General features: G+C 39.2%; 1 non-coding gene across 1 annotated transcript; it reads right to left on the reverse strand.

Moving 5' to 3' along the window:
• Positions 1-616: 616 nt before the first annotated feature.
• Positions 617-723, reverse strand: LOC141573003 (U6 spliceosomal RNA). Its single transcript, XR_012498588.2, has one exon. It is a non-coding gene; the product is annotated as a U6 spliceosomal RNA (small nuclear RNA).
• Between the last annotated feature and the right edge of the window lie 9,621 nt (positions 724-10,344).

The raw sequence follows: 10,344 nt of genomic DNA on the forward strand, positions 1-10,344 counted from the left end.
AACCAGCTTCTGCCTTTGGATGTCACCATGTCTCCTTCAGGGACATTTGCTTTTAATCAAAATTTGTCCTGGGCCGTAAAGGGACAGTAGCACCTTCCTGTAGCTCCTTCTGAATGTGGGGACACAGGTGTGCACAGAAAATTCCAGACTCAGTTTCCAAATAGAGGGATGCCCTTGTCTTTTTTTTTTTTTTTTTTAATTAAATTTATTGAGGTGACAATTGTTAGTAAAATTACATAGATTTCAGGTGTACAATTCTGTATTACATCATCTATAAATCCCATTGTGTGTTCATCACCCAGAGTCAGTTCCCCTTCCATCACCATATATTCGATCCCCCTTACCCTCATCTCCCACCCCCCACCCCCCACCCCCCTTACCCTCTGGCAACCACCAAACCATTGTCTGTGTCTATGAGTTTCTGTTTCTCATTTGTTTGTCTTGTTCTTTTGTTGCTTTTGGTTTATTTACCACATATCAGTGAAATCACATGGTTCTCTGCTTTTTCTGTCTGACTTATTTCGCTCAGCATTACACTCTCAAGATCCATCCATGTTGTCACAAATGTTCCTATATCATCTTTTCTTACCGCCAAATAGTATTCCATTGTGTATATAAAAATATGGAACGCTTCACGAATTTGCGTGTCATCCTTGCGCAGGGGCCATGCTAATCTTCTCTGTATCGTTCCAATTTTAGTATATGTGCTGCTGAAGCGAGCACATGGGATGCCCTTGTCTTGAGCAAGAGGGGCTCCTAGGCCAGGCCAGACTGGGACCAGAGGTTCAGAGGTCTTCCATGGGTCAGGGGTTGGCATAGGCTGTAAGGCCACTCATAGAACTGTGACCCTCGTTTAAAAACACACCTAAAAATGACCTCACCATGTGTGATACCATTTTGATCTTTGCTTACATCATTAAGGCTTCTACCCATCCCTTCTCCGCTTCCATACATGTGGTTCTAAAGCTAGAGAATTCCATGTTGCTGGATTAGGTTTGCTAGTATTTGTTGAGGTTTGTGCATCCATTTTTACAAGAGCAATTGGTCTCTAGATTTTTCGTGATATTTTTGTCTGTTTTTGGTATCAGTGTAATACTGGTCCCATAGAATGAATTTGAAGTACTGTGTTGATTCTATTTTCTGGGACAGTGTGAAGAATCATATTAAAACTTCGAATATTTTGGAGACTTCTGTGGTGAGGCCCCTGGGCCTGGGCTTTCCGTTTTAGTAATTCAACTACTTCATCTGTTACACTTAGATTTTTCTGGTGTTTTTTTTCCCCTTGAGTTAATTTCAGTAGTTTGTGTATTGGTCCATTTCATCTAATGTGTTGGCATATTGTTGTTCATTGAATTCCTTTATAATCCTTTTTATTGCTGTAAGGTAGGTAGTACCTCTGTCTGATTTTCGAAATCTCAGTCTTCCTTCTTCTTCTATAGTCCAAATAGCTAAAGATTTGTCAATTTTCTCCTTCCACAACCACATCAAAATTACAACTAAACTACAGAACAACCATCATTAAGAACTGCCTGAAGTCTAGCTGAATAGAAATCCTATAAATAAGTATATATAGAAGCAGCCACGATGAGACTGGTAGGAGATGCTGAATGGGCTGCTCCCACACCCACATGTTGTGGTTAAAAATCGGGAGGGACATCTTGGCTATAGAAGCCCCTGTGAGGAGTGAGGGTTCCCACACCAGCCTCCCCAGCCTAGAAATCCAGTGCAGAGAAGAGAAGTTCCCATAATTTCTGGCTATGAAAACCAATAGAGATTGCAACTGAGTGAGACGGAGGGTAGCAGGAATCCGAAGTGTTCCTCTTAAAGGGCCCACACATGGACTTAGTGCTGATGGACTCACTTGCTCTGAGCTCCAGTGCTGGGGCAGCATCTTGAAAGAGACCAGGGACAGATGGGGAGGAACTAAATTGTTTGGCTTCAGGACAGAAGTACTGGCAGAAGCCATTGCTCCTTTGTTAAGCCCTCCCCCACCTAGCCTGCACACGCAGGTAGGTGCCATATCTGAGTCTCCATCAAACTAGCTAACACACCACACTCAAGTTTCAGGCCTACCCAAGGCACTTCCAGTGGCTTTTCCATACAAAAAGTTTGTTTTGGCTCATGCTGCGAATTTTCCTAAAATCTCTCAAAGGTTCACAAAACCCCATCAAGCAGCATCTAGCCTCAATATGCCCTGTACCTTTGGCTGAGCAGCCCGAAGCCCAGCACTAGTGGCAGCCAACCTTGGTTCACAGCTTAGCCTCTTAGGCCCCTCCAAGCCCAACACAAGTGGTAACCATTTGCAGATCACTTTATAGATCATACCAAGTGGCTATGGGCAGGGCACAGTCAGTGGCCTGAACCAGAGCACCTCCCAAGAGGCCTCAGAACCAACACACCTGGTGCCCGGCTTCAGACCACAACAGAGCACAACCCAACTACCTCCACAAATGAAATACCCAAATGGCAGACTCAGCAGGAACCAGACACCCACTGAAGTGTATCCTGCTCTGGAGGGTCAGCCTTGACAACAACAGCTCCTCCACTGCAGTCACAGCAAGTTCTCACAACCAATCAGCCTGAAGGTCAATCCCTCCCATTGCCATGCCAATAGCAGTCAAGACTCAACTACAACAGGAGAGCACACACAACCTGTACAGGGAAAACACCTGGAGCTCCTGGCTCAGGTGACCAGGGAGATTGCACCACTGGGTCCCACAGCACATCTACTACATAAGGTCATTCTACTAAGACCAGGAGACATAGCAGCTCTACCTAATACATAGAAAGAAACATGGGGAGGCAGCCAAAATGAGGTGACAAAGAAACATGTCCCAAATGAAAGAGCAAGAGAAAACTCCAGAAAAAGAACTAAATGAAATGGAGGCAAACAATCTACCAGATGCAGAGTTCAAAACATTGGTTATAAGGATGCTCAATGATCTCAGGAAGAACTTCAACAAAGAGATAGGAAACATAAAAGAGGACATAGAAACCTTAAAAAAGAACCAGTCAGAAATGAAGAATACAATAACTGAAATGAAGAATACACGAGAAGTAATCAACAACAGATTAGATGCAGAGGATCAAATCAGCGATTTGGAAGACAAGTTAGTGGAAAACACCCAATGATAACAGCAAAAAGAAAAAACAATTTAAAAAAATGAAGAATGTTGGTACACTTGATATTGTCCCAGTTTAAACATCTGGGACAATATCAAGTGTACCAACATTCGCATTGTAGGAGTGCCAGAAGGATAAGAGAGAGAGCAGGTGATCGAAAACCTATTTAAGAAATAATGATGGAAAACTTCTCTAACCTGATGAAAGAAATGGACATACAAACCCAGGAAGCACAGAGTTCCAAACAAAATAAACCCAAACAGGCCTACACAAATGACAAAGAAGGACCTGGTAATCCCACTTCTGGGTATTTATCTGAAGAAACCCAAAACACTACTTTGAAGAGACACGTACATCCATATGTTCATTGCAGCAGTATTTACAATAGCCAAGATATGGAGGCAACCTGGGCAGCCATCAGTGGATGAATGGATAAAGAAGGGGTGGTACATACATACAATGGAATATTACTCAACCATAAAAAAATGAAATCTTACCATCTGCAATAACATGGATAGATCTAGAGGTTATTATGCTAAGGGAAATAAGTCAGACAAAGAAAGACAAATACCGTATGATTTGTCTTATATGTGGAATCTAAAGAACAAAATAAACAAATAAAACAGAAACAAACTTATAGACACAGGGAACATTTTGATGGTTGCCATACAGGGGGATGGGAGATGTGTAAAAAAGGGGAAGGGATTAAGAAGAACAAATTGGTTACAAAATAGTGATGGGGACATACAGTATAGCATAAGGAATACAGTCAATAATATTGTAATAACTATGTATGGGGTCAGATGGGTACTAGATCAGGGTGATCACTATGTAAGTTATATAAATGTCTAATCACTATGTTGTACACCTGAAACTAATATAATATTGTACATCAACTGTAATTGAAAAATAAAAAAAATATTTTTCAAAGGAGCATTTTATTGTAGCGAGCATATAGTTGGATATTCTTCTTGTCAAACGTAGGGTAATAATACCTAACTCTTGGCTGAATTATGCAACCCATTCACATTTGGTATTATTATTCCAATTACATTTGCCATTTTAATTTTTTCCCCCTACAGTTCTCATGTCTTTTTCAGTCCCACTTTTCCTTCTCTATTGATTTTTTAAATTGAGTATTTTCTAAAGGAGCATTTTACTTTTTAAAATAAAAATTTCCTAAACACACAACAGGATGGGGTTAGCATTGTCTGGGGCCTTCAGATAACGAGTGGGATCCCAAGGTCTGGAAAAAATAGGTGAGGAGGTAGGTAAGCCATCCCTGGGTATCAAGTCCAGAATCAAAGGCACTGTTTTGGAAAGTGTCTTTCATGGACACAGCAAAAGGGACAAATCTAGTGCTGAAAACAAAGATAAAGCTTTGTGGCCTTTTGGGGTCCAACTGTGCCTGGGCAATCCTGTGGCCTTTTCTCGGTGTTTTATTATTATGGTAAAATATATATAACATAAAATTTATCATCTTAACCGTTTTCAAGAGTACAGTTAATTGGTAATTACATTATATTTTTGTGCAAGTACCAACACTTACTATCTCCAAAACTATTTTCATCTCCCCAAACTGAAATTCTATACCAATTAAACAGCTACTCCCCATCCCCCTCACTTCCCATCCCTGGAAACTGTCATTCTACTCTATCTCTATGCATTTGACTTCTCTAGGTACCTCATATAAGTGGTACCATACAGTATTTGTCTTCACACACACAGTGTATTTCACTTAATACAATGTCCTCATGCTTTATCTATATGGTAAGATGTCAGAATTTCCTTTTTTAAGGTTGAACAATAATCCACTGTGCATGTATACTACCGTCAATCATCCAATCATCAGTCAATGTACATTTGGGTTGGTTCCACCATTCATTTGCCTACTGTGACTACTGAAGCTATGAACATAGGTTTACAAATATGTCTTGAGTGATTTTTTTTTTTTTTTTTTTTTTTTAATGAGGGTACAGCTCACAGTGGCCCATGCGGGGATCAAACAGGCAACCTTGGTGTTATCAGCACCACGCTCTAACCAACTGAAATAACCGGCCACCCCTTAGAAATATGTCTTTGATTCTCTGCTTTCAACTGTTTTGGGGATATACCTAGAAGTGAAATTGCTGGACTATATAGTTATTGTTTCTGATTTTTTTAGGATCCAATGTACCTTTTTCCATACTGGTTCCAGCACTTTACATTCCCAACGGGGCACAAAGGTTCCAATTTCACCACATTCTTGCCAACATTTGTTACATTTTTTCTCATATTACACATCCTAATGTATATGAGTATGCCTTTATTTTTACAGGAAACACTACTGTTGCTCACAAACACAGAACTATGTATTTTGCCCACTATTTACATTCACACCAGAGCAATTCCTGAAAGTGTTAATAAGTTAGGTGGTAGAAACGGAAATGATTCATGACACCCTTAATCACTGAGGCTGCTACTCCATATAGGAGATCCACAACACACCCATGGTTCCTGTTACCTCACATGTCATTATGAACTTTCCTTCAAAGCTCTCATTTCTGGTTTATAAGCCAAGCTTTATTATTTGTTAACAATGTCTCTTTCCTCACATTAAATTTCACATTCATCCACCATCAGATAGTGCTGCCTGATAACAGTGATGGATCCTAACAAGATCAACATAAAGACTCATACAACTCATCAACAAAAAAACCAAACAATGCAATTAAAAAATGCACGGAGGACCTGAACTTTACCAAGGAAGACATACAAATGGCCAACAGGTATATGAACAGATGCTCAGCCTCACTACCTATAAGGGAAATCCAAATCAAAATCATAGTGAGATTCCTCCTCACACCTGTTAGAATGGCTATTATCAACGAGACAAGAAATAACAAGTGTTGGAGAGTCTGTGGAGAAAAGGGAACCCTCAGACACTGTTGGTGGGAATGTAGATTGGTGCAGCCACATGGAAAACATATGGAGGTTCCTCAAAAAATTAAGAATAGAATTACTGTATGACCCAGCAATCCTTCTTCTGGGTATCTACCAAAAAAAATCTGAAAACATTTATCTGTAAAGATACATGTACCCCTATGTTCATTGCAGCATTTTTCACAATAGCCAACACATGGAAACAACCTAAGTGTCCTTCGACTATAAATGGATAAAGATGTGGTAAAAGGGGTCAAATACAAGGTGATGGAAGGAAACTAGGCTTTGGGTGGTAAGCACACAATGGAGTATACAGATGTTGTATTATAAAGCTGTACACCTGGAATTTATATAATGTTATTAATCATGTTATCCCATAAGTTTAATAAAAAATATACATAAAAAAGATAAAAGGACTTCTGTAATGTCTCTTAAAATGGTAAATGAGAAGAGTCCAAACCACAAAAATGACCAACCATTCCAAACAATTACGATTACCAATCACAGAATTACATTTATCTCCTCACAGCATCCAATAGAGTAATGTTGGGGCGGCTGGATGGCTCAGTTGGTTAGAACACGAGCTCTGAACAACAGGATTGCCGGTTCGATTCCCACATGGGCCAGTGAGCTGCGCCCTCCACAACTGGATTGAAGATGAGATGCTGCTGAGCTGCCAGAAGGGCAGCCGGATGGCTCAGTTGGTTAGACTGTGGGCTCTCAACAATAAGGTTGCCAGTTAATTCCCGCATGGGATGGTGGGCTGCGCCCCCTGCAACTAAAATTGAAAACAGCAACTGGACTTGGAGCTGAGTTGCACCCTCCACAACTAGATTAAGGAACAACAACTTGGAGCTGATGGGCCCTGGAGAAACACAGTGTTCCCCAATAAAAAATAAATAAATAAGAGAGTAATGTTTTGCTTCATTGAATATCAATGAAATCACCTAAAACCAGTCCAAATTCTCTAAGAAGACTTTTTGAGCACCCTCTTACTGATATGTGCACAGTCATTTATTGTTTGCAGTTGTGCTTATTACTACAAGTCAATACACCACTATTACTGCATGTGTGTCCTGGTTGTCTTTGGTAAGAGGGTACTGAAAGAAACATGATTTAAGTTTTTGGTATTATAAGTTAATGATAAGTTAGTTTAATGACAAAAATTTAAAATATGTAAGAATCAAAATTAAATTTGCCTGAAATTTTCTGAACTTGTATGACATTCTAATATTAACTCAGAATGTATTAAATGGAGAAAATTAAAGTGGATCTGAAAAATCCAAAACTGAAAAGGAACATTTTAATATGTGCTCTCAGTAAATGGAAAATAAAGACAATAATATTCATTAATAAAGCAGTCATTTGAAAACACAGCTGTATTTCTAAGAAATATCCACATAAGCGTTTGACAAAAATTATAGGTTTTTGCAATACCAGAGGTAAATTTAAGTATTCTTAAGATTTTGAATTTTGCCCCAGGTTTTTATTTTTGCAGTTTATCTGTTCATAGTGTTTAAAACATAAATATATTTTCTCTTTGATGTGGATGTAGACATAAAACATTTGTCCTTCACGCTCTCAAATCCAACACTTTACCTGTTTTGCCTTGAAATTCCCAGTTTGGCGAATACCCGACCAGAAAATACCCCAAAACTCGTTTATAAAAACAAACACAAAACAATTTTAACCAAGAAGCAAAATCAGGAAGCATGTTAATTTCCGCACATCTGTGAATTTTAACAATAATGTTGGAAATAGGCCTTTAGTGTAACTTTTTGTTTTCTTCAATAGGAGGTACACTATGTTTCACGTTCACTGTACCTTCAAGTGTCAGGGACTTCAATATCCTCTCATGTCCTTGTCTTTATCTCTCCTGGTGTGTTTGGGTTTCCCTAGAAACTCATTTTGTGTCAGTCAGTTTCTTGCAGCTCAGCTTTAATACACTGTTTTCACTGGAGCCCTGGTGCTATGATGCTCAGGTATTTGGATGCGAAAATGTTCTCTTATGTTATGATTAAACCTGTCATGTTTTCTGGGACAGAATCCTTGGACTATGAACTTCAGCACAGGTTCTTAACATTGATTCCTGCCCTTTTGTCAGAGGGAAACCTGAAGGGTCTGGCAGTTGTCTGGTGGCTCTTTCACCCATAAAAAACACCCAAATTGTTTATGGTTTATATAAAAATGAAACCAAAACAATTTTAACCAAGAAGTGAAACCAGGGAGCACATTTATTTAGTTCCATATACTTGTGAATTTTCACAATAAGATTTGAGGTAACTAGAACTTTAGTGTGGCATTTTATGATTTCTAGAATAGGCATCCAATTATGTTTAATGTTTGCTGCAGATGTCAGGGGCTTCACTATCCTCTAGTGTCCTTGTATATCTGTTTGTATATTCCTTGAAAATCGATCTTAAGTATACTCTGCATCTTTATTTTAATCCCGTTTTTATACTGGAGCCTTGGTGATATGGTGATCAGGTATTTGGGTGGGAAAATGTTCTTTTATGTTAAGCCTGTCATGTTTTGGTGGGACAGAATCCCTGGATATTGAACTTCAGAACAGGTTCTTAGCATTGATCCCTCCCTTTTTTTCAGAGTAAACCTGAAAGTTCTGATGGCTTTCACTATGAGATAAAGTTTTGGCAGTTTTCTTTGAGGGATGGCCTAAATTACGCAGAGGACAGAATGCTTTGTGTATGTATCAAAATGTTTCCCCATTTTTTGCAAGAAGCTCGAGGCAATTTTTTCCAATCTTCACTGTGAGAACCTGTTTGGGCTCCTGCAAGAAAAATTCATGAACTGTGGGAAGCACCCTAAGACAGATCCCCACTAGTTTGTAAATCTTAAGCTAGTTCTTACTGCATCTCCAGCGATTCATCTGCAGTTTACATGTTCCTAGAAGAAGCTGGCTCCACTGGCCTCTGGTCTCAGTAAGCGGCAATTCACCATATTCACCAGCCTCTCTTTTTGGGGGCATTCCTTTGTCATGACCTCAAATGTCTCACAGATCTAAGAAGTGGTGTTGCTTTTTCAATTTCTTAGTTTTTAGTTTTTTCTCGTGAAGACAATGACACTCCAAGGTCTTTACATGTCGGGACATAAACCATCCAGTCACTTGTATTGCTCTGAATATTTCCCTTAATGAGACTACACCATTTTCAATTATTGATTCTACAACTAGAGCCCCTGTGGGTGGTTTCAAAGTTTTTCTTTGATGACAAATGCATCTAGAAACATTATCATACTGGGATCTCTGCTTTTAGATTTCATATTGTCTTCTGAAAATTCCCCATACTGAACAGCTGTTTGCCACGTGAAAAACCTTTTTCATTGATTATCTTGTTTTATCACTGCCCCTCTGGGGGCTGGAATCACACTCTACGTAAAATGGGATCCAATGTCAAGACTATGTCACCACATGCATCAAGTGAAGAGAAAAATAATTATCACTCAAAGATACTTCCTAAGAAGAGGGAAAGGGTAAGTTGAAATATAGTTAGATTCTACAAAGAATGTGTTGGCCCTTTAAGCTGTGTAAGGTTAGAGAATGCAAGTTTTCAAGGTTTGACCCTCCTATCTGCTGACACAAGAGAAAATCTCTATTTATAAGATGTTATTAAAGCCTGATGATCAGACATATTGTAATAGGCCCCAACGACTGGGCACAGAATCTAAATACTAACTCAAATAGCAGGAAGATCCACTTAGAAGCAAGCAAGATTTCTCTTAATAAGCCATAAAGGCAACCTGAGAGTTTTAGAGGGTCATGAGAGGTACAAGGTCCATGGAATGCCTTTGTCAAGAGCCCAGTGTTTTCTATTTTGATAAACTAGTTGATAATATTAGTTTCTAGAAGGTATTCGTAACTCCTTGCATTTTGGCTTCAGTAGAGTCATGTATGCTAATATGGGTAATTTGCCTGAGTTTCTACTGTGGTGTGAACATAGCAAGTAGCCCAGCAGAAGGTGTGAGAGGCCCTGAAAAGTGCATTTGCCATTAGCTGTAAGAACCCTTTCTTCGCTTTGAAAAGTATGTGAATTGATTATATCACCAGTGGTGCATTTTTTTTCACATTGGGTGCATTAGTCAGTCACTGAATTAGCCATGGCAGAGGAAGAAATTCCCTTCAGTTTTGCCTAGACCTTTAGGTTAGAGGCCTCTAAATGTTTCAGTACTACGTTTCAGTAAATGTTTCAGTATTAAGCCAAGGTTAATAGCATCAAGTCTGAAGTGTAAGTATGTATCTCAGAGGTTTGACTCAGTTTATCTCCCTGAGCAATGAAATGAGTC

This window comes from Rhinolophus sinicus, chromosome 15 (genome assembly GCF_057876585.1).
Source record: "Rhinolophus sinicus isolate RSI-liver-muscle chromosome 15, RSI-T2T, whole genome shotgun sequence".
NCBI classification, from domain to species: domain Eukaryota; kingdom Metazoa; phylum Chordata; class Mammalia; order Chiroptera; family Rhinolophidae; genus Rhinolophus; species Rhinolophus sinicus.